The 26,706-nt window shown below is 38.5% G+C and overlaps 1 protein-coding gene across 1 annotated transcript in view; it reads right to left on the bottom strand.

Moving 5' to 3' along the window:
* Positions 1 to 25,760, bottom strand: part of RASGRP3 (RAS guanyl releasing protein 3) — a 128,052-nt gene extending 102,292 nt beyond the window's left edge. Inside the window, exon 1 of the mRNA XM_032239282.1 lies at positions 25,495 to 25,760. The gene's annotated coding sequence lies outside the window, so the exon portion shown is untranslated. The remainder of the gene's footprint in view (positions 1 to 25,494) is intronic.
* Between the last annotated feature and the right edge of the window lie 946 nt (positions 25,761 to 26,706).

The raw sequence follows: 26,706 nt of genomic DNA, 5'->3' as shown, positions 1-26,706 counted from the left end.
AACATGCAACCAGTTATGTCTGAATGTGAATTAGGTTAATTATTTTTGGGAAAATAAATTTTTAAAAATTGTGGCGATTGTCTCATTGGTATATAAATATGTCAAGACATCAAACTGTATACTTAAAATTTGTGTAGATTATTACCATATGTTAATTACACCTTAACAAAGCTCTTTAGAAAAAAAGAGTGGAACTAAAATTTTCAACAGGAGTAAGATGGAAGACTGAGATCAAAATTTAAAGTTCCTAAGGTCTGTACGTTATTCAGAACACTGAACATATTAACATTAGACTTTGTTAAATCAAGTATGTATTTTAAACTTGTAAGTACAACCACTAAAACAAAAGATATAGATTATGCAACTTTCAAACCAACCGAGGGGAAAAATTGGAATAAAGAAAATTTGAAATATCCAAAAGAAGTCAAGAGAGAAAGAATGATAAATTGAAAATAAAAAATGTTAATATTATTATTAATATCTTAATAACCACAGTGTAGATGGTCTAAACTCACCACTAAAATGTAAAGACTATCAGCCAGGCATGGTGGCTTACACCTGTAATCCCAGCACTTCGGAAGGCTGAGGCAGGCAGATCACGAGGTCAGCAGATCAAGACCATCTCCTAACTAACACGGTGAAACCCTGTCTCTACTAAAAACACAAAAAATTACCCAGGTGTGGTGGCACACACCTGTAGTCCCAGCTACTTGGGAGGCTGAGGCAGGAGAATCACTTGAACCTGGAAGGTAGTGGTTGCAGTGAGCCGAGATTGTACCACTGCACTCTGGCCTGGGCAACAGAGCGAGACTGTCTCAGTCCAAAAAAAAAAAAAAAAAAAAAAAAAAAAGACGATCATTACATAACAAACAAAAAGATAGATTCATTTTTACTCAGTTCAATTCCACAGGTATAGGGCTATATATGTGTAATAAGAGGATCCGATACCTCTCTCCAACTCAACTTCTTTTAACTGCTTTTCTGAAGCCTTGAAATTAATTGAAGGAAAATTCTTTATACCAAAAATAACAAAGGAAAGTAACTTTGGTGGGAAGAGGAGAGGGTGGCAGAAATGGAAAGGAGACAAAGAGAATTGGCAAAGAAAAATAATGTTTCCATGCTATAATTTCAGCAAAAGGATAAATTAAATACATGTTAAATTGTCTAACTAATATCCAGCTGGTTTACTGAAAATGATGCACCACTTGCTACCTAAATTGAGACATTTGGGGCAGGGTGGAGCTAACCTCTGGGCCCTCCTAGCTGCTCTTCCCCCCCAGGAAGTCTTATGGTGAAGATTCCTTTCCTGAATAGTGGAGGTAGAACTCCTCTAAGGAATTTGAAATAAACTTAGCCAAGCCAGATGATACAATTCATCAGTTCTTTCATATAGTGCAAAACTTGGTTAGATGGTTTTAATCAATCTTATCAGGAAAACAGATGGAAAGTCCTTCCCAGAAATTAATCCTTCAGTCTTATTCCAAAAGTAGGCCACACAGCTCCTCAGGCGGTCTGCATTTGGCAGCACTTTCCCAGTCTCTATCAATTTTACACGTGTTGGGGTTGATGTTGAGGGAATTGTGGGTGAGATACTAGGAAACTATGGACATAAATGCAGTTCATTCCCCATAAGCAGCATCTCTCCAGATATCCTTCCTAGTCCAATTATCTATAAATCTGTGATCCCATCCTGATCACTGGGATGATAAAATAAAAATTGCACAGGACTAGGAATCAAAAAACATGGCTTCTCATCCCAGCAATAATTTAATCCTCTCAAGGGACAATGACTGAGTCCAGCACATTACCATTATGAGTTCACCTCAATGATCAGGCAACAAGATGACAATGGCAATATTTGTTTCATGAATTTTTTAAGAAGAATTGAAATAATATAGAAAAATGCTCTTTGAAAAACCGTAATTACGGTAAAGTAGACTTTTTTCTTACATTCATAAGACTGTTTTAAGCTTCATGGACCTTTGCCTACATGACATCATCTCCTATAGAAGAGGGTGAGAAGCTATAGTTGATATCTATGACACCGTCTGCCTGACATTCCCACTCTCCATCACTACCTTCAACCACCCCATCTGCCCCACCTACCTAGGCCCAGATGGGCATGTGACTCAAACTTAGCCAATCATAGTCCCTTTCTTTTTTGGCCACATTTGAGTATTCCAGGAGTAAACATGTGATTCAGGTGGATGATTCCCTAACCAAATGACTCCCTTCCCAAATTTTTAGGACATAGAACCAGAAAATCCTTTTTCTGTGGCCAAGTTACAAGGTCCAAAACCTAGAACCTATCAGCAGTTATATTTTCTGTCTTCTCTATAGGTGAGACGGAGAACTTTTCAGTTAATATTCCAGATTCAAGTGTAGTATGCCTGCCTTTAGGTGGGCCTGGTCCAGAGACCAGGGTCCCCCAGCCTAAGCATCCCATATTACCCTCTTGAGAGAATAAACTTTCAGCCTTCTGCTATGATGAGAGATAGGTGGTCTCCCACTTGTGCAAAATCCCTTTGATCTCATTTTAATGGGATTTCAAAAGGAAACAAAGGTAGATAAAGTGTGTATTAAGCCCGTCTTCAGCTGGAAGCTCAAAATCCTTATAATACACTCATTGCTTTTTGTAATAGTCTTAATCCATTTTGATGTCTCTAGCCCTTGGGGCCCAAATACTGTCATGCCTACCCTACACTCTCTACCGTGGGCCACCTCTTTCTAGTCTTCCGCTCTATATTTAAAACTATCCCTCCTCCCATATAAATTCTCCTCCCTTAGTTATAGGGTTACATTAAACAGAGAAAAGCATAGATGCATCAATGTCATATCAAAGTAACAGGAATTGACTCATTCCTCTCTGGACTATGTATGGCTTTAAAAAAATAACTTTTACTTAAAAAGTAGGAGAAGATGACAGTGAAAACACAGCCATCTCAATCCACAGAGACACTTCCAAGAGAAACCAAATCTGTTGACACTTTGATCTTGAGCTTGGCATCAATGTTACATCAAAGTAACAACAATTGACTCACTTCTCTCTGGACTATGTGTAGTTTAAAAAAAATAATTTTTACTTAAAAAGAAGATGACGACAGTGAAAACAGAAACATCTCAATTCACAGAGACAGCTCCAAGAGAAACCAAACCTGTTGACACCTTGATCTTGAACTTCAGCCTCCAGGATAGTGAAACATAAATTTCTCTTGTTTAAGAAAAAAAATACTTTTGTTGATTTGTATGTGTGTAATTTCAAAATCATGTTTATTATAAAAAACTTTTAAAGTATAGAAAAGTAAAAAGGAAAAATAAGATCAATTTTAATTACACGTTTTATATTATTTTGACATATATGTGGTAATTTGCAGATAGCCTCTCATGATCCTTACGTATCCTTATGTAGTCCTTGCACATGCTGAATCGGGCTGACCCTGTGTGACCAATAGGATATATGAAAAGTGATGGTATATGACTTCCAAGGCAAGGTCATAGAATGCCTTTTATCTTTCATCTTAGTTTCACTTTCAAAGAAGCCAGTCAGATGCCATCTTATAAGGGCATTCAATAAGCCCCATGAAGAAATCCACAAAGAAAGGAATTGAAGTCCCCAGCTAACAGCCAGCACCAACATGCCAGCCACGTAAGTGAGTCAACTCAAAAGCAGACCTCGGCAAGATGGCAGAATAGTATTTTTTAGCACATAACCTCTTGCAGAAACATCAGTTTGAACAAGTATCCATGCATGAACGTACCTTCTCAAGAACAAAAGAATTCCAGTGAGAGATTACATAACTAGGGTGCAGCACAGAAATAAGAAAAGGCACATTGAAGAGGGTGAGAAGGAGTCCCATATTACTTATATCATTCCTCCCCCAAGGGGTGCACAGCACAGAAAAAGATACTCTCCCTGTGGGGGAAGGAGAGTGAACTGAGCCCCATACTTTGCTATGGACCCCAGCATCAGGCCTAGTTCCATGAAATCCAGTGCCAGAACAGACCTGGTGATCGCAGGCTCTAGGTTAGCACCGGTGGATAAGAGCATCCGGGGCCACCCTAATGCTGGACCAGCCCGTATTGCCCCAGGCTGCAAGCAGGCCTCTATAGCCTCAGGTTTCAGCTTCATTCAAGCACCACACCAACTCAACATCCCTATGCTCTACACCCACTCCAGAGCCATGTCTGCCCCAGCAGCTCAACCCCTAGGCCAAACCGTGCAGACACAGGCTTCAGGGAAGTCCCAGTAACCAGGCTAGCCCTTGTGTGAACTCAGGCTCCAGGCCTATCTTAGCACCAAGTGGGCCTCCATGAACTCAGGCTCAAGGCTGATCTTAGGGACATATTGGCCCCCACAAACCCAGATTTCAGGCCAACCCCTGCAAGCACAAGAGCCAGATTCACTCCTATGAACTCAGAATCTAGGTCCACTATCAACCTGCCTGCCTGCTGATTCAGGCACCAGGGCAACTTGCCTGGGAATGCAGAAGCAAGCTTGCCCTCAGACTCCACCAGAGAGCCCACCCAGAATCTCTGGACGGACAGACTGACTGGTGAGGGCTTTCCCTCCCAAAGCCAAATGTAAAATGTGGAATAGATGCCTACTTCTTCATATGCACAGACATTAACCTATAGCCACAAAGATAGCGAGTGAATAATAAGGGAAATACCACCACCAAACAACAAAATTAAGCAACTGACCCTAAAGAAATGGAGATCTATGAACTGCCTGTCCAAGAGTTCAAAATAATCAACAGAGCTTAGTGAGCTATAGGAGAACACAGATAACTAAATCAAATCATGAAAACAATACAAAAGCAAAATGGGGGATTCAATGAGGGTAGAGAAACCATAAAAAAGAACAGGGCAGATATTTTGGATCTAAAGAACATAGTGATTGAACTGAAAATTCCATAGAGAGCTTCAACAGTAGCCTCAATCAAGCAGAAAAAAGAATCAATGAGCTCAAAGACAGATTATTTAAAATATTCAGTCAGAGAAACAACAACAACAAAGAGTAAGAGTGAAAAAAGCCTATAGGATTTATGAGACAACATCAAACAACCCAACATCTACATTAGGGTATTCACAAAACTAGCAGAGAAAGAAAAAAGAGAACACTTATGTGAAAAAATAATAATAGGAAACTTCCCAAATCTGGAGAGGCAAATGAGCATCCAGATCTATGAATCCCAAATAACCCCAGGCAGATTAAATATAAAGAGATCTTCACCAAGACACATTACAATCAAATTCTCAAAAGATAAAGAAAAAACTTTGAAAGCAACAATAAACCCTTATGTCACATATGAAAACAAACTCAAAATAGATTAAAAGCTTATACTTAACACATGAAACCATAAAACTACTACAAGAAAACATAGGGAAAAATCTTCTTGACATTGGTCTGGGCAATAATTTCTTGGATATGACTCCAAAAGCACAGGCAACAAAAGTAAACATAAACAGTTGGGATTGCATCAAACAGAAACACTTCTGCAGAGCAAAGGAAATAATCAACAGAATGTAGAGACAGCCTAAGGAATGGGAGAAAATATTTGCAAACCATATATACTATATCTGATAAGGGACCAATAACCAAAATATGTAAGAAACTCAAAAGCAATAAAACAAATAACTCAATTTTTAAAATGGGTAAACAACCTGAACAAATGACCAATAGGTATATGAAAAAATGCTCAACAGCACTAACCACCAGGCAAATGCAAACTCAAACTACAAGGAAATATCACCTCACACCCGTTAGAATGGCTATTATCAAAAAAGACAAAAAAGAACAAGTGTTGGTGAAGATGTGGCAAAAAGAAAATCCTTGTACACTATCGGTGAGAATCTCATTAGTACAGCCATTATGAAAAACAGCATGGAGGTTCCTCAAAAAACTAAAAATAGGCCAAGCATGGTGGCTCATGCCTTTAATCCCAGCACTTTGGGAGGCTAAGGCTGGCAGATCAATTGAGGTCACCCTGTCTCTACCAAAAATACAAAAATTAGCCAGGGGTGGTGGCATGTGCCTGTAATCCCAGCTAAGTAGGAGGCTGAGACAGAAGAATCGCTTGAACCTAGGAGGCAGAAGTTGCAGTGAGCCAAGATTGTGCCACTGCATTCCAGCCTGGGCAACAGAGCGACTCCATCTTAAAAAGAAAAAAAGCAATTAAAAATAGAACTATCATATAATTCAGCAATACCACTTCTGAGTATTTATCCAAAGAAAATGAAACCAGCATATCAAAGAGATAACTACACTTCACGTTCATTGTGGCATTATTTACAATAGCCAAGCTGTGGTATCAACCCAAGCATCCACTGACAGATGAATGGGTAAAGAAAATGTGGTATATACAATGGGATGCTATTTAGCCTTTAAGAATAAGAAAATTCTGTAATTTGCAACAACATGAATAAACCTGGAGAATATTATGCTAAATGAAATAACCCAGACAAAGAAAGACAAGTTCTGTAAGATCTCATTTTTATGTGGAATCTAAAAAAGTTGAATTCAGAAACTAGAGCAGAATGAGGGTTGCAAGCGGCTGGGGAGGGGTGACAATAAGGAGGTTTTGATCAAAGGGTACAAAATTTCAGTTTGACAAGATGTATGAGTTCTACTGTACAGCATGGTGAATATAACTAATAATATTGTACTGCATACTTGAAAATTGCTAAGAGGGTATATCCTAAATGTTCTCACCACAAAAATAATGATCAATATATGAGGTGATAAATAAGTTAAATAGCTGATTTGATCCTTTCATGATGTATTCATATATCAAAACATCATGTTTTACATCATAAATACATTCAATTTTAGTTTGTTATTTTAATAAAGCTTGAGGGTTGAAAATAAAGAACAAAAAGAAAAGTAAATCTCTAGTCCCCACTGAGTCTTCTGAAGACTCTAGTCCCAAGTGACATCTAACTACAACCTCACAAATGACACTCCTTAATCTGACCTTCTCCTGAATTCCTGGTCCATAGAAATCATGAGAGGTAATAAATAATTACTGTTGTTAAAGAACTAATTACTTAGTTTTGGAACGATTTGTTACACAGAGATATGTAACTAATAAAATATCTTTCTTGTCTTTACTAAAATGCATAATGGGCATGCATACAAAAGTTTGCATTTTGTATTTACTATATATCATAAATATTTCAATTGTAATAAATATTCTTTTTTTTTTTTTTTTTTTTTTTGGGACAGAGTCCCGCTCTGTTGCCAGGCTGGAGTGCAGTGACACAATCTTGGCTCACTGCAACCTCTGCCTCCTAGGTTCAAGCAATTCTTCTGACTCAGTCTCCTGAGTAGCTGGGATTACAGGCACACACCACCAGACCCAGCTAATTTTTGTATTTATAGTAGAGACGGAGCTTCACCATCCTGGCCAGAATGGTCTCGATCTCCTGACCACATGTTCCATCCACCTGGGCCTCCCAAAGTGCTGGGATTACAGGTGTGAGCTACCGTACCTGGCCTAAATATTCTAATATTATCAAATATTCTTCCTAAAACAGTTTTTTCTAGATTGCTACACAATATTCTATGTTATCTACATAGTATAATGTATTATGTCTTGAAAGTAGATGTCTGAAAAAATGTCTCAACTGTAATGATGAAAGGTTGGTCAAGAAAAAACATATATGCATATACATGTCAAGCAAATTTGCATACTTTGTTAGTACTTTTATTTATTTATTCACCAAATTTCAGATTAGGAAGTTGGTATGTGTCACACGCCTGATTTTACATCCAGTAATCTAGAAGAGGTAAAAATGATTAATTTTGTTTAAGGTCTCAATTCACACTTGCTCAGCTGAAACCCTGTCTCTACTAAAATAAAAAATATCAGCCAGACATGGTAGCCGGCGCCTGTAGACCCAGCGCCAGTAGTCCCAGCTACTGGAGAAGCTGAGGCAAAAGAATTGCTTGAACCCAGGAGGCAGAGGTTGCAGTTAGCCAAGATCGCCTCAGAGTGTGCACACCTTTTTTTTTGAGACAGAGTTTCACTTGGTCACCTAGGCTAGAGTGCAGTGGGCCGAGATGGCGCCATTGCACTCCAGCCTGGGCGACAGAGTAAGACTCTGTCTCAAAAAAACAAAAAATATAGGTTTATTGAAACATAATTCACCATATAGTTCACTGGGTTTTGCTATATCATATTGTTAATTTTTAAAATTGTAAGAAAATATATATAACATAAATTTGCTATTTTGACCATTTTTATGTGTACTATTCAGTGGTATTAATTACACTATTAATTCACAATGTTGTGCAATCATCACCATTGTTTGCAAAACATTTTTATCATCACACCAAACAGAAACTTTACAATTGTTAAGAAATAATTCTATATTCTCCCTTCTCCCCCACCTTAGCCACCGCTAATTCTTCTGTTTTTATGAATCTGCATGTTGTAGGTATTTCCCATAAGTGGAATCATATAATATTTGTTCTTTTGTGTCTGGATTATTTCACTTAGCATGATGTTTTCGAGGTACATTCATACTGTACCATATATGAGAACATTCCTTTTTGTGGCTGATTAATTTCCCATTGCATGGGTATGCCACATTTTATTTACCTATTCATCTATCGATAGACATTTGGGTTGTGTCTGCCTTAAAGCTATTATAAATAATGCTGCTATGAACATTGGTGTACCAGAGAGAGATTTTTTTTAAAAGCACAAAATAAGGGCTAGAAATGAAGGAATTTATAATTAGGTTGTTGAGGGAAGGAACTCTTGGAAAATTAACCATAGAGGCAAATAGTAGTTGAATAAATTAAAGAAACATCACCAGACATGGGATTAAATATATCAAACAGTATTGATATAGTGTTACAGTATGTACATATTACAGTATTTCTGAAGAGGGCAAACTCACTCAAGACTGGTGAGGGCTTCATCAAAGGGGGCAGATGAAAAAGGAAGTTTCTGGCATCACAGTTTCAGTGCGGTTGAGGACAAACCATCAGATTTTACATGTTTAAAACATGAAAGAGAACTGAGCAAATAAAGGTGGTATGTGATAAAATACTCATTGAGAATTTTGGCAGTGAAATCAGAGAATCCAAATGGGTAACCAGAGGGGTGCCGCAGGTTCCCACGGTAGTAGGGTGTAGTTTCCATGCAAAGAGATACGGATTTTTAAAAGAAAATATCCTAGAAACAAAATAAATTGAGAGAAGACACTGAGGAAGGATACATTCATTGACCAGGAGGGGTGGAGACAGTTTCAGATAGAAAACTCGCCTATAATCCCAGCATTTTGGGAGGCCAAGCAGTCAGATCACTTGAGGTCAACCCCATCTCTACTAATAATACAAAATATTAGCCGAGCATGGTGGCACACACCTGTAATCCCAGTTACTGGGGAGGCTGAGACAGGAGAATGGCTTGAATTCAGGAGGCGGAGGTTGCAGTGAGCCAAGACTGGGCCACTGCACTCCAGCCTGGGCGACCAAGCGAAACTCTGTCTCCAAAAAAAAAAAAAAATGTGCACACTCCGAGGCAGGGGCACCTCTTTGAGAAGCATGAGGGACAGCCACCCCATGCTTTGTCTTTGTCAGAAGGCCTCTATTACCAGAGAAACAGCCTGAGTTTCCAGCAGAAGAAATAAGAGAGTATTCCAGAACAGTCTGTCCCCCCGCCCCAGCCTTCTGTTCTTTGGGTTACATACATAATCTCAACTCACTTGTAGGTCCCTGATTCTCTTGCTGTTTTGTGAAATCAGTGAGTGGGACCACTCAACCCAGATTTCTTGACCTTGCCTGATGGCCTATTCATGCCTGACTTGGTCACTCCTTCCTCATTTTCTACTGATGTATTTTTTAAATGGTAGTCTCTGCAGGATGCAACAGTTAATAGCACTCAGCAAGAGATTTTCTTTAGCGGACTCGGAAATTCGTGTGTGAAGGCTAATTGCATGCTTTCCCTCCCTTCCTTTTCCCTGTCCTAGAGGCTGCTGAGGATTGTTTCTTGAGGCTCAGTCCTCTAGTCTTCCTCACTCTCCTAGCAGAACTGAACAATCAGGTACAATTCTCATGTGCCTGCATATTTAATCCTAACCATTCTCTTCATCTTCCTCTCTTCTACTTCTTAGCCAAGAATTACTTCAGAAAAATCTCACCCTATATGGGAACCGAAAAAAAAAAAAAAGGCAGGCTATCCATTAACAGCAGAAGTATTTCATCCTTCAGGAAAAGGCACGTTCAAAGTTTAACAGTAAAATTAGACATAAAAGCTATAAAAGATCTCTCTACTTAAGAGTCACTTAGATAAGGCAGTCCCCTTTAAAAAAACAATCCATCTATTTCATTTTTTTTTTTTAGTAACTATGCTTTTCCTCCAACATTAAGAAACAAGATAAATATTATTTATCTCTTATGCTTGTCCCCAACCCTAGAATAGCACCTGGTACCTCCTGGATTCGTTATTCGTGTTTTTGCTTTGAATGCAAGGTGGTTTTGTTGATACAGTATATATATTTTCTGTTTTGATTAAATATTATATTAATGTGATTTAATTATTAGCATATTAATATATGACATAATGTATTAATGTAGAAATAATACATAAATAATTAGACTTCATTAATGATTTAAACATGCATATATATTTAGAATAAATATTATAAATACATTGTAATAATTTCATGGTAGATACGTGGCATTTTAGGTACAGTATGTAGTTGCTATTTATAACTTTGTTTCTATGGGGAAAATGTAAAGTGAATTCAGAGGGCCAAGAAAATTATTAAAAACAAACTTTTGGAGCATTACCAATTTGTAAATCATGCAACAAATGGTCATTATTTATATTATATATGTCTTTAACTTTTATTTTGTTTGCAGAAATTTCTGACTGGTTAAACTCTAGCTTTATAACCAAACCTTCATGGAATAAGAAATGAACCCAAAATATGATCATTCCAGTTGGCTGCAACTCATTGCCAGGATCTCAGAGACCCGTTTCCAGGTCTCTGCCATTGGCTATACGAACCTACAGTGTCTTCTGATTTTATCCACTTCCACCAGTTCTATTTTTGTATCTCCATATTTAGTACACAGAGGCTATCTTTATCATCCCAGCTGACTGGCATGAGAGTCCCCAAGGCAGAGTAGTTATAGAAGATTATTATAGCATACTTCCTATCCTTCAAATAAAGACAATGCAAAATGCAGAGAAGACATCAGCAAGTGGTCACAATGTTGGAAGTATGTGCGTGTGTGCATCTGCGCTTTTGCGTGTTTTAATTGCTAAAGATTTATTTCTTTTTACTAAGTTGTAGGCACTATTAGGTACATAATGTCTATAATGGTTTTGGGAACTCAGTTTTAAGCTGTGTAATTGAATCTATCCCTATACCTAAATTCACCTGAAAACATTATGATAAAGTCTTTTACAACCATATAATCCAGATTTTAAATTTGGATAATTTTTTAAAAAACTTCTATAGTCGTAATTCTCAACTGAGGAATCCATAGTTACCCAGTCCAAGTGAACAGCTTAATTATTCTAATAAGTCAAATCTCAAAACCTGCCAGTCCCTGGCTTGCTATTCAACTATTCAGTTTTACTTGATGTAGAACGTTCAGCTCAATGTATCAGAATGGAGATGACTGTGTACAGAAAACGTGGCAATATCTCACAGTCTCAGTTTCACATTATTTATGTGGCTGTGGGTGGCACCGAAGCTCTTCAGTTTAGATTTGCACTATCTTATACAGTAGCCCCTAGGCACCTGAAGCTATCGAGCACTTGAAATGAGGCTAGTCTGAGTTGAGATGTGCAATAAAATACACACTGGGTTTCAAAGATTTTTAAAAATGTTTTGTTAGTGGTTTTTTATATTGAGCGCATATTGAAATGATAACTTGAACATATTTGGTTAAATCAACTATATTATTATTATTTTAGAAAGGGTCTTGCTCTGTTGCCCATGCTGGAGTGCAATGGTACAATCATAGTTCACTGCATCCTCGAACTTTTGGACTCAAGCAATCCTCTCACCTCAGTCCACTGAGTAGCTAGGACTACAGGCATGCACCACCATGCCCAGATAATTAAAAAAAATTTTTTTTTTTGTAGAGACAGGGTCTCACTATGATGCCCAGGCTGCTCCTGAAATCCTGACCTCAAGCAGTCCTTCCACCTTTGCCTCCCAAAGCACTGGGAATACAGGTGTGAGACACTATATCTCACTCCTTAAACTATGATATTGAAATTCATTTTATCTGTTTCTTTTTATTTTTTAAAATGTGGTCACATTAGTGGCTCACATTATATTCCTGTTTTATTTTTATTTTTTATTTTGTGAGAGACAGTCTTACTCTGTTGCTCTGGCTGGAGTGCAAGTGTGATCGTAGCTCACTGTACCTTGAACATCTGGGCTCAAATGATTCTGCCAGCTCAGCTTCCTGAATATCAAGGACTACAAGCATGTACCACCATGCTCAGGTAATTTTTTTTTCTTTTGTAGAGACAGGATCGCACTATGTTGCCCAGGCTGATCACCTGGGTTCAAGTGATCTTCCAGGCTCTGCCACCTGAATTGTTGGGATTAGAGGTATATATCTATAGGACAGTGCTGGTATAGGGTCTCCCATAATACATAGTAAGACTAGTAAGTAGTCTTTAAGACTGGAAGTCAGAACTGCTGCTGAATTTTACTCCACATCAGGCTAACCGGAGGAGAGGATGACTTGGAATGATGGTCATAACAGCCCACGCACGTTTAGTTTCCCCATCCAAAGAATTTAAGTAGTACCCAACAAGACAACTATGCACACAGGCCACTAGAAGAAATAAATAAATGTTACTGCAGTATCATACCTACCTTACTTAACTGTTTCCTAATTGATAACACATCCCTCATTTCATTTAAGGGATTATTACTTGTGCCCATTTCATGGCATAGAAACTAGATCTTGAATCATTAATTCACTTGTTTTGATTTTTTGTTGTTTTATTCTCCTGCCCGTTGCTATTAAAATGAAGACTAGGGACAATTTAAAAAATAGAAACATGAATTTGCTGTTTATAAATTTAATGGAAAGTAACACTTGTAAGATTCTATGTTTGGGCAACAGGGAGTTATTCAGAGGCAAGAAAAGTTACAGCAATATCGCTGTGAATCTTCACTGGCCATGTGCCCAGGGAGGCGTTCGCATTGACCCTAAATACTAATAAACATAAAAAGTTCAGCACCAAATCCCTGATGTGGAATTACTGGATTATCGTATTAAAAACACATTGGAGGTCACTGCTGCCAGCGAAGAATTGTGTAACTGCTGGTAAGAAAAACAAAAAACAAAAACAAACAAACAAAAAGCAATAGTGACTTCAGGAGTAGAACTGAGAACAAAACAACATCTTTGTAATGTTCTGAAATCGCCGTGTGAATAAAGCTGAGACTGGCCCCCCTGCATTTCCTAGTTTGATTTGCTGACCATCTTGTCTGCCTATAATTGTTTTTTGCCATTCATTTCCTCCAATTGTCAATTATTACTAAAACAATTATGAAAAAAGTGCATGTCTTTGTTTCCTGTTGCTGATGAATGCAGTGAAGTCATAGACCAGGCCAGTACATCATAATCTTTTCCATTACAATGGATTATGCTGTCACAAACAGGATATAGCCCATTACCTGGCAGAGAGGACTTCAATGGCACTGAATTAGCACAGACATATTGTCAGCCATGACAGCAAGAAATCAGAACAGAGACTTACTTCTGCACTTTTTGAAAACATACTGGGTTTTTTTCCCTATTATAAAAGTAGTACCTTACTAGACTGGAGTAGTAAATTATTATCCTGGAGACAAAGTAGAAAATCAAAATCACCGTTACCCCACCAACCAAAAATTTCTATGGTTAACGTTTGGTGTATGACGTTTTAGTCTTAGTTTTCATATGTACATATGTATTTTTTAAGCAAACGGGGTCACAGCATATATATAATTTTGTAGACTTCTTACCTTCACTGAACGTAAGTATAAATGTTCACTCAACATTTACAATGAACAGCTGCCAATGCCATTAAATATTATAATGTAATTTAATGGCTGTGTAAATTTTCATATTGTGGAATATTATTTAATAATTCTCTTTAAATTTAGGTTACAAAATGTATCTGTTGTAATAGATAAAGATTCTTTTACATACATTATTGTCTGAATTTATGATGTTTTTAAGAATAGATCCCTAAAAGATAGACTGTTTGCTTTCTGCTAAAACTTACATTGCGTATTTTGAAGTAAATATTTAGAATCAAAGATCTAGGATATCTTAACAATAAAGGCAGGTATGTGCATTGAAAGTTTAGTAACCAAACATGATATAGGTGCCTGCCTAAAATGGTAAACAGGTGAAATACTTTTAATAATTAGAAAGTTTAAGATAAATCTAAAACTGGTCTATTTAAAACGCCTTTCAGGTCAGCCATCTGTAAGGCTGTGTAGGTAATTCCATGAAGTCTTTTTCCAGAATTTCCTAGTGCAACTAGCCTTCAGCCCATTTAAGAGCCCACAGATGATTCTGTGGCGATTCTGAAAACTCTTGATTATGCTGTTTAGAGGTTCCTAAGGAGCTTGCTTCTAGTGCCTGGCTCTGGTGTCTCTGGGCCGAACGTTGTTATCTGGTATTGCCACTAGAGGGCAGCCAGGGACAAGGAAAGGAGGTTGAGACTTGTCTGATTTTCTCTCAGGCATAACCTTTTTTAAAAAAATTGCATGATCTCATTTATATGTGGAATATTTTTAAACCCTCAGATACAGAGATACAGAATGAAATAGTGGTCACTAAGAGTGGGAGTAGGGGGGAAAGGGAAATGGGGACATACAGGTCAAAGGATACAAAATAGCAGACACTAAAGAACATGTTTGGAGGCTGGTTTACATGGCTTACACCTATAAACCCAGCATTATGGGAGGCCGAGGCGGGTGAATCACTTGAGATCAGGAGTTCAAGACCAGCTTGGCCAACACTGTGAAACCCTGTCTCTACTAAAAAATACAAAACTTAGTGGGTGCAGTGGCACGTTCCTGTAGTCCTAGCTATTCAGGAGGCCAAGGCTGAGGATCACTTGAGCCCTGAAAGTGGAGGCTGCAAAGAGCTGAGAGTGTGCCACTATACTCCAGCCTGGGTGACAGGAGGCCCTGACTTGAAAAAAAAAAACAAACTAGTTTGTAGATCTAATGTCCAACCTCAGGATGAAAGTTAATAAAATTGTATTGTATTAGGGATTTTTGTAAAATAAGTATGTTTTAGCCACCCATGTCACACAAAAAAGTCACTATATGAGGTTATAGATTCTTCATTATCCTCATCTTTATTTCACCTGATAACCAAGGGAAAATTTTAAATGAGCCGCTAAGGGGAAAAACAATTTAGAAGATTAATAAATAAGGAAAACCTCTGGATATAAATCATGTCCATTTTCTCAGAGAGAGTAACCAAATGATGGAGAATTCTACAAGGGCCGCCAACGTTAGGAACAATAGAAGACCTGGAGCCTGGTTAAAAAATGGCTTCTAGCATGAGCAATTGATGCCCTTAGCTCTTTGCAGATGGAGAAAGTGAATCTAGGGCCAGATGCTCAATGTTCTGTAAAGGAGTCGGCAGTTATGAGGGCTTTGGCTTCCTACACATGGTGGTTCCATTTTCCATCTGCCTCTCATCAATGATGTGATTGATCATGGACATGTTATTTAACCTCTCTACCTCACTTTTCTCAACTACAAAATGTGGCTGGCAATGGAACCTGCTGATAGATGGTTGCAGAAACAAAAAAAGATAATGGAGATAAAAGACTTGACATAGAGTAAGTGCTCAATAAATGCTGGCTCTTTTTATTTCCAGTTCTCATTTCCCGCCTAAACTGTTTTCCGTGCCTAGCTGTTCACTTACTATTTCTATCTGACTATTCCATCATTCCCTCAAATGTCATATGTTTGAAACCAAAATCCTCATCCCTCTAACTCCCTGACCTGCTGCTGTCTCTTTGGCCATTTCTTTGAATGGAGTCATAAAACATAACATCCTCTTGAACACATTCTCTCTTCCTATAACCATACTCAATGAGTTTACAGAACAGGTCAATTTGTTCTCAAATGTGTCTCCATTTGGCTTATTTCTGTTTTCATCAGAACCCAGGCCTCGGTGCCCTGATTTCTGCCCCAGCAAGTTCTGCCTCCAACAGGTAGATCTTATCCACGCCGCTTCCCTTTTCAGAAATTGTCACTAGCTCCTGGTGTCTTTAAATTCTTGACTCCTTAGTCCAGCGTCGCAGTCCCGCCACAGCCTGAACCCATCCTCCTCCAGCCACTTCCTTCTTGCTCCCTAGGCTCATTCCCTCTGTTGTCAAGCCGGCTGACTCTCGGTTCCCTTGAAGAGTTGCCAGATTTAGGAAATAAGAATACAGGGCCACCAGCTAAGTGTGAATTTCTAATAAACAACAAGTAATATTTTCATATAAGTAGGTCCCATGCACTAGGTCTCATACAGTCGTGGAGTAGGGCACACTTATTCTAAACCAGTGTTTGTTGTTTATTTGAAATTCACATTGAACTAGGCATCCTGTATTTTATCTGGTAGCCCTATTCCCTGGGTGCCGCAAGTCCATTCCTGCCTCTGCTCGTGCTCACAGCTCCATTCTTATCTTAGATGCCCTTGTCTCCCTCTGCATCTGTCAGATGTCCTCCCGCTCACCGAGGCCCAGCTCAGCCTCAGAGCTGCATGAAGCCTGTCTGGATCAGGTCTTCCTTAGGTGGTATTCATTACCTACGTCATTAATTTGGCCGCACATAGAGGATGCCTTGTGTGCTATATATTTTCCTTTTTCCACCCTAACACTGAGTTTATCAAGGATAGAAATTATAAGTTAGAAAACTTAATAGGCTTTCATGATGTGGTGCTACTTGTAAGCCTGTAATATAGATGAAACATTAGCAGAAAGGTAATCTCCAAAAGCCAATCGTCTGAATTTAAGGTGCCTATAAAGTACACAAGAATCAACATGCAACACCCCCTCTCCCCCATCCAGCATCAGGCCAGAGGGCAGATGGGTGTAGTTTCCCATCTGAAGAAGACGACCTTAGCACGCTTCTCCCCACATCCCTCTTCCACACATCCCCCAAGTTGCAGATTGTATTTAATGACATCTAAATTTCTTGCTGCTGCACGTGGTCTCTTCAGTAGCCTGATTATACTTGTATTTAATGTGAAGACGAGGGTTGGCTCTACTACGTAAACTGTAAACACAGAGTGATTGTAGGAGTTACTCTTAAAGGAGGCAATACATTTCTATGTAATTTATAGAAAAGCAAAAAAAAAAAAAATTAAAAGTTTTTCAAAATTAGAGAACTCTAACTTAAAATGTTCTCAGCAGCTTGTAGATACATCAAAACATTCCTGTAGAACTATTAGGCAATTTCTAAGAACTGTATTTTAAATACCTATCATTTCATGAGTACATTTATCAATCTACGATCATCTGGAAACCAATGACCAGCAATGAGTCTCTCACAAGTGAAAAAGTTTATTCTTGGAATAATACATCTAACTCATAATTTTGTATTTCTTAAATCTTACATACAGTTAAAACATTTTCATTCCCATAACGTAAACATGTGAATGTGTCAAATGTGAATGTTGTTTTGAAACTCTAAGGGAAATGAGTCCAACATGATCAGAAATCAGGGTTGCTATAAGCAACACTGCTGTCATTAGGGCCATGTGGAGTAGCAATTAATTAAGTCACCTTAGAGTTCACTCTGTGGAAGATCTAAAGTGGACTCAAAACTGACTTCACAGTACTGGAATGTTGTGAAAATAAATGCTGAGGGTTTATTTGTTTCTTAGATCTTTCACATTTATTCAGATTAATTTCATTTCCCTCTCTCTTTTTTTTTTTTTTTAACCACTGAAGTTCAACTAAGAAATCATGCTCTTTCTATTCAAACATAGTATACTTTCCAACAGTTTCCATGGAATTATAATTTTCTAATCAGTAAAAAATAACCATTAAATTCTCCCAGAAAAGAAGATGGCCAGCGTGATCCACGCCAAGCCAGAGCCGAGTCCTGGCCTCCTGTGCGGGCTCTGGCTGGCTCTGCTCTTCTGGCTTCCAGCTTTGCTATCTTCTTGGGACATATTCTAAACATCCCAATCTCAAACAGGGAAAGGGTGAAATAACAGCAACACATTTCCTTCTACTCTTCCTTTTCAATAATCCACCAGAACCTTATTCCTTTGTTAGTCCCTGTGGTAACATGAATCAAGTTTCTCTGAGACAGAAATGAGGTTATTATCAGCAGTGGATGCAACTATGGCGCATCACTTAAACAAATGTGTTTGCTTAGTGGCAAAGAATGTTAAAAGAATTTGGAATGTCCCTTGGAGCTTTCCAAGTTTTTGTGGGCAGCATCAACTGTTCTTGGATTTGACCTTACCATTTCCAAACCCAGTGACATTTTTCAAGGCACTCAAAATATAATGAACAAATATTTTGAAATAATAATTTAAATAAGAATTACTATGAACACTTTCTATCACTGGAAACTATTCAGTGCTGTTTTTTGTGGTCCTAGAAGATTCTCCATTGTCTGAAAAATGAATGTTCAAGAAAAAAAAAACCTGTATTAAATTTGTTTTTAATCTTTGCTTAATTTTATAAGAAATTTAAATTTTAGTTGAAATAACTTTTATACAATTGTCCATTTCTGCTTGAAGGCCTATTTATTAAAGGTATTCTAAACTAGTATTGATCAAAGAAATTTTAGGTGGATTATTAATCAGGAATTTGAAAAGGACAGACAAGCAGACGAATATCAAATATATATATTTTTAAAGGTAATCATCAACGAAATTATTTATGCTATCTAAATGCCTGTTAACAATGAAACTGAAGAAAGTTCACAGAGATAAAGTTATTATCAAGAAATAATATTTTAAAAATATATGTATCTTTTAAAATAAAATTTTATTATTAATTTTAAAAGATACATATATTAAATGTGCATGTTAAACATTTTTTCAAAATAAAATTAAAGAAATATATTTATTGGGGATCATGATCCAAGAAGGCCAAATAGGAACAGCTCTGGAGCACAGCTCCCAGTGAGAACAGCGCAGAGGGTGAGTGCTCACCCCATTTCCCAACAAGTTTTCACTGCCTATAGACCAGGAGATTCCCGGGCTGAAAAGCACCAGGAGTTTTCAGAGCGGTGATTTCAGTTGGTGCTGCATCGGCACACAGAAACTCACACAAGTCTGGGTGGCCATTTCGGCTGCTGCCTGGAACACCTGGGAGACAGAGCCGCCCATTCAACTGAAAGGGAGGGGCCTGAGACAGGGAGCCAGGCGATCTGACTCAGTGGGTACTACCCCCGCATAACAAGCAATCTGAAACATTCTGGATTGAGAGTTTTGCAGCAAGTGCAGCTGGACCCAGGACGGGCCAGCTCAGTGAGGGGAGAGGCAGTCTGCCACTACCGAGGCAGTTCACACAGCAGCTGGGCAGAGCCTGTGGCAGCTCAGCAACACCTCTGCTGGCAGACTGTGACTGGACTACTCTGTGCAGGGCAGGGCATCTATGAAAAAAGGCAGCAGCATGACAGGAACTTATAAATAAAGCTGACCTTGCTAGGACAGAGCACCTTGGAAAAGAGGCAGTTATGAGTTCAGCTGTAGCAGACTTAAAGGTACCTGCCCAGCAGCTCTGCACAGAACAATGGAGCTCCCAGCACAGCACTTGAGCACCTATAAGGGACAGACTTTCTCCTCAAGCAACTCCCTGACCCCTGCATACCCAAAGAGACACCTCATAAAGGAGAGCTCAGGCCAACATTAGGTGGGTACCCTTCTGGGATGAGGACAGCAGAGGAAGAAACCAGTGGCAACCCTTGCTGTTCTGCAGCCCCCGCGGGTGATCTCCAGGAAAGCAGGTCTGGAGTGGACCTCCAGCAGTCCTGCAGCAGAGGGGCCTGACTGTTAGAAGGAAAACTAAGAAGCAGAAAGAAATAGCTTCAACATCAACAAAAAGGATGTCCACTCAGAGATCCCATCTGAAAGTCACCAACTACAAAGACCACAGGTAGCTAAAGCCACTAAGATGGGAAGAAACCAGCACAAAAAGATGAAAACACCAAAAACCAGAACGCCTCTCCTCCTCCAAGGGATCACAACTCCTCGCCAGCTAGCAATCAAAGATGGAGGAGAATGAATCTGATGAACTGACAGAAGCAGGCTTCAGAAGGTGGTTAATAACAAACTTATCCGAGCTAAAAGAACATGTGCTAACCCAATGCAAAGAAACTAAGAACCTAGAAAAAAGGTTAGGTGAGATGCTAATTAGAATGAACAGCTTAGAGAAGAATATAAACAACTTGATGGAGCTGAAAAACACAGCAGGAGAACTTTGTGAAGCATACACAAGTTTCAATAGCTGAATCGACCAAGCAGAAGAAAGGATATCAGAGATTGAAGATCAACTCAATGAAATAAAACAAGAAGGCAAGATTAGAGAAAGAAGAGTGAAAAGAAATGAGCAAAGCCTCCAAGAAATATGGGATTATGTGAAAAGACCTAATTGACCTTTGATAGGTATACCTGAATGTGACGGAGAGAATAAATCCAAGCTGGAAAACAATCTTCAGGATATTAGCCAGGAGAACTTCCCCAACCTAGCAAGGCAGGCCAACATTCAAGTCCAGGAAATACAAAGAACACCACAAAGATATTCCTCAAGAAGAGCAACCCCAAGGCACATAATCATCAGATTCACCAGGGTTGAAATGAAGGAAAAAATGCTAAGGGAAGCCAGAGAGAAAGGTTGGGTAACCCACAAAGGGAAGTTCACCAGACTCACAGTGGATCTCTCAGCAGAAATCCTGCAAGCCAGAAGAGAGTGGGGGCCAATATTCAACATCCTTAAAGAAAAGAACTTTCAATCCAGAATTTCATATCTAGCCAAACTAAGCTTCATAAGTGAAGGAGAAAGAAAATCCTTATGGACAAGCAATTGCTCAGAGATTTCATCACCACCAGGCCTGCTTTACAAGAGCTCCTGAAAGAAGCACTAAACAAGGAAAGTTAACAACCAGAACCAGCCACTCCAAAAACGTACCAAATGGTAAAGAGCATTGAGACAATGAAAAAAATGTGTCAACTAAGGGCAAAACATCCAGCTAGCATCAAAATGGTAGGATCAAATTCACACATAACAATATTAACCTTAAATGTAAATGGACTAAATGCCCCAATCAAAAGACACAGACTGGCAAATTGGATAAAAAGTCAAAACCCATTGTTATGCTGTATTCCGGAAACCCATCTCACATGCAAGGACACATATGGGCTAAAAGCAAAGGGACAGAGGAAGATTTATCAAGAAAATTGAGAGCAAAAAAAGCAGGAGTTGCAATCCTAGTCTCTGATAAAATGGACTTTAAACGAACAAGATCAAAAGAGACAAAGAAGGGCATTACTTAATGGTAAAATGATCAATGCATTAAGAAGAGCTAATGATCCTAAATATATACGCACCTAATACAGGAGCACCCAGGTACATAAAGCAAGTTCTTAACAAACTACAAAGAGACAGACTCCCACACAATAATTGTGGGAGACTTTAACACTCCACTGTCAATATTAGACAGATCAACAAGACAGAAATTAACACGGATATCCAGGACTTGAACTCAGATATGGACCAAGCGGACCTAATAAACATCTACAGAAATCTCCACCCCAAATCCACAGAATATACATTCTTCTCAGCACCACATGGCACCTACTCTAAAACTGACCACATAATTGGAAGTAAATCACTTCTCAGCAAATGCAAAATAATGGAAATCATAACAAACAGTCTCCCAGACCACAGTGCAATCAAATTAGAACTCAGAATTGAGAAACTAACTCAGAACCGCACAACTTCATGGAAACTGAAAAACTGGCTCCTGAATGTCAGCTTGATAAACAATGAAATTAAGGCAGAAATAAAGATGTTCTTCGAAACCAATGAGAATAAAGACACAATGTACCAGAATTTCTGGGACACATTGAAAGCAGTGTCTAAAGGGAAATTTACAGCAGTAAATGCCCACGAGAGAAGCAAGAAAAAAATCTAAAATCAACACCCTATCATCAATTTTGAAAAAGCTAGAGGAGCAAGATTTAAAAAAAAAAACTCAAAAGCTAGCAGAAGACAAGAAATAACTAAGATCAGAGCAGAACTGAAGGAGATAGAGACACAAAAAATCCTTCAAGAAAATCAATAAATCCAGGAGCTGGTTTTTTGAAAAGATCAACAAAATAGACCACTACCCAGATTAATAAAAAAGAAAAGGGAGAAAAATCAAATAGATGCAATAAAAAATGATAAAGGGGATATCACCACTTACTCCACAGAAATACAAACTACAATCAGAGATTACTACAAACAACTCTATGCACATAAACCAGTAAACCTGGAAGAAATTGATAAATTCCCAGACACTTGTACCCTCCCAAACCTAAACCAGGAAGAAGTCGAAACCCTGAACAGACCAATAACAAGGGCTGAAGCTGAGGCAGCAATTAATAGCCTACCAACCAAAAAAAGTCCAGGTCCAGAGGGGTTCACAGCTGAATTCTACCAGACATGCAAAGAGGAGCTGGTACCACTCTTTCTGAAACTATTCCAAACAACGCAAAAAGAGGAAATCCTTCCCAAATCATTTTATGAGATCAACATCATCCTGATACCAAAACCCAGTAGAGACTCAACGAGAAAAGAAAACTTTAGGCCAATATCCATTATGAACATAGATGCAAAAATCTTCAATAAAATACTGGCAAACCGATTGCAACAGCACATCAAAAAGCTTATCCATCATGATCAAGTAGGCTTCATCCCGGGGATGCAAGGGTGGTTCAATGTACGCAAGTCTATAAACGTAATCCACCACATAAACAGAACCAAAGAAAAAAGCCACATGATTATCTCAATAGATACAGAGAAGGCCTTCGACAAAATTCAACAGCTCTTTATGCTAAAAACTCTCAATAAACTAGGTATCGAAGGAACATATCTCGAAATAATAAAAGCCATTTACGACAAACCCACAGCCAATATCATACTGAATGGGCACAAACTGGAAACATTCCCTTTGAAATCAGGCACTAGACAAGGATGCCCTCTTTCACCACTCCTATTCAATATAGCATTGGAAGTTCTAGCCAGAGCAATCAGGCACGAAAAAGTAATAAAGGGTATTCAATTAGGAAAGGAGGAAGTCAAATTGTCTCTATTTGCAGACAACATGCTTGTATATTTAGAAGACCCTATCATCCCAGCCCAAAATCTCCTTAAACTGATAAGCAACTTCAGCAAAGTCTCAGGATACAAAATCAATGTGCAGAAATCACAAGCATTCCTGCACACCAATTCTAGCACACCAATAACAGACTAACAGAGAGCCAAATCAAGAACGAACTCCCATTCACAATTGCTACAAAGAGATTAAAATACCTAGGAATACAACTAACAAAGGACATAAAGGACCTCTTGAAGGAGAAGTACAAACTACTGTTCAGTGAAATAAGAGAGGACACAAACAAATGGAGAAACATTCCATGCTCATGGTTAGGAAGAACCAATATCATGAAAATGGCCATACTGCCTAAAGTAATTTATAGATTCAACACTACCAATGACCTTCTTCACAGAACTGGAAAAAAACACCTTAAACTTCATATGGAACCAAAAGAGAGCCCGCATAGCCAAGACAATCCTAAGCAAAAAGAACAAAGCTGGAGGTATCACGCTACCTGATTTCAAACTATAGTACAAAGCTACAGTAATCAAATTAGCATGGTAGTGATACCAAAACAGAGATGTAGACCAATGGAACAGAACAGAGGCCTTGGAGGCAATGCCACACATCTACAACCATCTGATCTTTGACAAACCTGACAAAAACAAACAATGGGGAAAGGATTCCCTATTTAATAAAAGGTATTGGGAAAACTGGCTAGCAGTGTGCAGAAAGCAGAAACTGGACCCTTTACTGACACCTTACACTAAAATTAACTCCAGATGGATTAAAGACTTAAACCTAAGACCTAACACCATAAAAACCCTAGAAGAAAACCTAGACAAAACCATTCAGAACATTAGGCATAGGCAAGGACTTCATGACTAAAACGTCAAAAGCAATGGCAACAAAAGCCAAGATAGACAAATGGGACCTAATTAAACTCCAGAGCTTCCGTACAGCAAAAGAAATAATCATTAGAGTGAACCAGGAACCAACAGAATGGGAAAAATTTTTTGTAATCTACCCATCTGACAAAGGGCTAATATCCAGAATCTACAAAGAACTAAAAGAGATTTACAAAAAAAAAAAAAATCCATCCAAAAGTGGGAGAAGGATATGAACACTTTTCAAAAGAAGACATACATGAGGCCCACAAACATGAAAAAATGCTCATCATCACTGTTAGAGAAATGCAAATCAAAACCACATTGAGATACCACCTCACACCAGTTAGAATGGCGATCATTAAAAAATCTGGAGACAACAGATGCTGGAGAGGATGTAGAGAAATAGAACACTTGTACACTGTTGGTGGGAGTGTAAACTGGTTCAACCATTGTGAAAGACAGTGTGGCACTTCCTCAAGGACCTAGAAATAGAAATTCCATTTCATCCAGCAATCCCATTACTGGGTATACACCCAAATGATTATAAATCATTCTATTATAAAGACACACACACATGTATGTTCATAGCGGCACTGTTTACAATAGCGAAGACCTGGAACCAATCCAAATGCTCCGTGATGATAGACTGGACAAGGAAAATGTGGCACATATACACCATGGAATACTATGCAGCCATAAAAAAACGATGAGTTTGTGTCCTTTGTAGGGACATGGATGAATCTGGAAACCATCATTCTCAGCAAACTGACACAAGAACAGAAAATCAAACACTGCATGTTCTCACTCATAGGCGGGTGTTGAACAATGAGAACACATAGACACAGGGAAGGGAACATAACACAGTGGGGTCTGTTGAGGGGGTGCCAAGGGAGGGACAGCAGGGGGGTGAGGAGGTCAGGGAGGGATAATACGGGGAGAAATGCCAGATGTAGGTGACGGGGGATGGAGGCAGCAAACCACATTGCCATGTGTATACCTATGCAACAATCCTGCATGATCTGCACATGTACCCAAGAACCTAAAGTATAATTTAAAAAATAAAAAATAAAGATATGGAAAAAAATATATATTATTTATTGTAAAAACTGAAGGTGTCATAATTGTGGCAGATTTCTACATTTCTTCAGAGATAAAAGCAAGGCATATTGAAGAATTACATGAGAATCTGACCTCAAATCGTATCCATTGTCTCTGGCTAATATCCATAGTTTCTGAAATGCATTAAGACACAACAACAGATAGAATTTTAAAGGACACTTACCTTAAATTGCAGAACTGCCATGATGCTCATCCCTATAGTGAATCATCTTTTTCTTTATGCTTCATCACCTCTAGCAAGTTTCTCTTCAATGTGCCGAAACACCTGGAATTCCTGTTCTCTCTTCTAAAATGCTGTCATCGTCTCCATTGCCCAAATCCAGTTCAAAAGTGGAGAAAGAAAAAAAATTGAAATTTGCAAGCTGTTTACGCCTAACAACAACATTGAAGCTGCTAAGCTTTGAGCTCAATGAATTAAAGGTTGTTTGGCTAAATGGCAGGCAGACTTCCTCCTATTCTTTCCCAACTTAGTTTTCCTGCTTCCAGTGCAGCTTTTTCCTTTCCTGGGCTATAAATAGGCTGGTTGTAAGAGTACTGAGGAAAGAAGGCAGGAAACGTATTTGATTTCAGAAAACAGTCTTAGGTCTATGAGTGTGTGCGTGTTTCTTTTAAATGAATACCAACAAATACACAAAAGAAAATTTGGCCTCAAATAATTCAGCCTTGGTCTATGCACCATAGTCAACATTTTAATTTTCTATAGTCTCAGTTTTACTAGAAGGTGTCATATCTTATAGATACTTAAATATGGTTGATTCTACAAAGTGGGAATGTGGGTCTGGAATAAAGGGACAGTTTAGTTTGTGACATACATTTCTTTTGCTCTTTCAAATATTATACTGTCTATGTCACGCTTTGAAAACATTAATTTTAGAGACAATTTTTAAAACTGGTATTACTTAAGGTCCTTCACATGATTCTATTAGATGTCTGTGTATTTATTTATTAACTAACAGTCATCTATTTATCTGTCACCTCCCTCTCTCACTCTGTCATTCTCCACTTACTGTCAGTCAACAGCTGCTCTTTACGTAGGGGTAACACTTTGAGAAGCAGCACAAGTGGTCCAAGGACAAGTAGCATCAGTAGCCCTGGATCAGAATCCCTGGGGCTGGGGCTCAGGTGATGAATTTCAGATGTTTCTGATGTTCACTAAAGAGTAGACGCACGTGCCTACGGAATTACTTTGTGTGCATGCTAATTAATATCCCTTCAAAAAGGAATTTCAGACAGATTTTTTAAAATGTAAGAATCAGAAAATAATTTGAATGCTTTTTACGCTGGTAACCTCCATCTAAATGACTAGAAGAGTTTTTAGATCTAACGTTAAGAAGACACACTAATTTCCCAATTACTTGGAGAAGCTACCTATTGT

This window comes from Sapajus apella, unplaced genomic scaffold (genome assembly GCF_009761245.1).
Source record: "Sapajus apella isolate SASKATOON/1434 unplaced genomic scaffold, GSC_monkey_1.0 scaffold44, whole genome shotgun sequence".
Taxonomy (NCBI): domain Eukaryota; kingdom Metazoa; phylum Chordata; class Mammalia; order Primates; family Cebidae; genus Sapajus; species Sapajus apella.
This window is presented reverse-complemented; position numbering and strand designations above follow the sequence as displayed.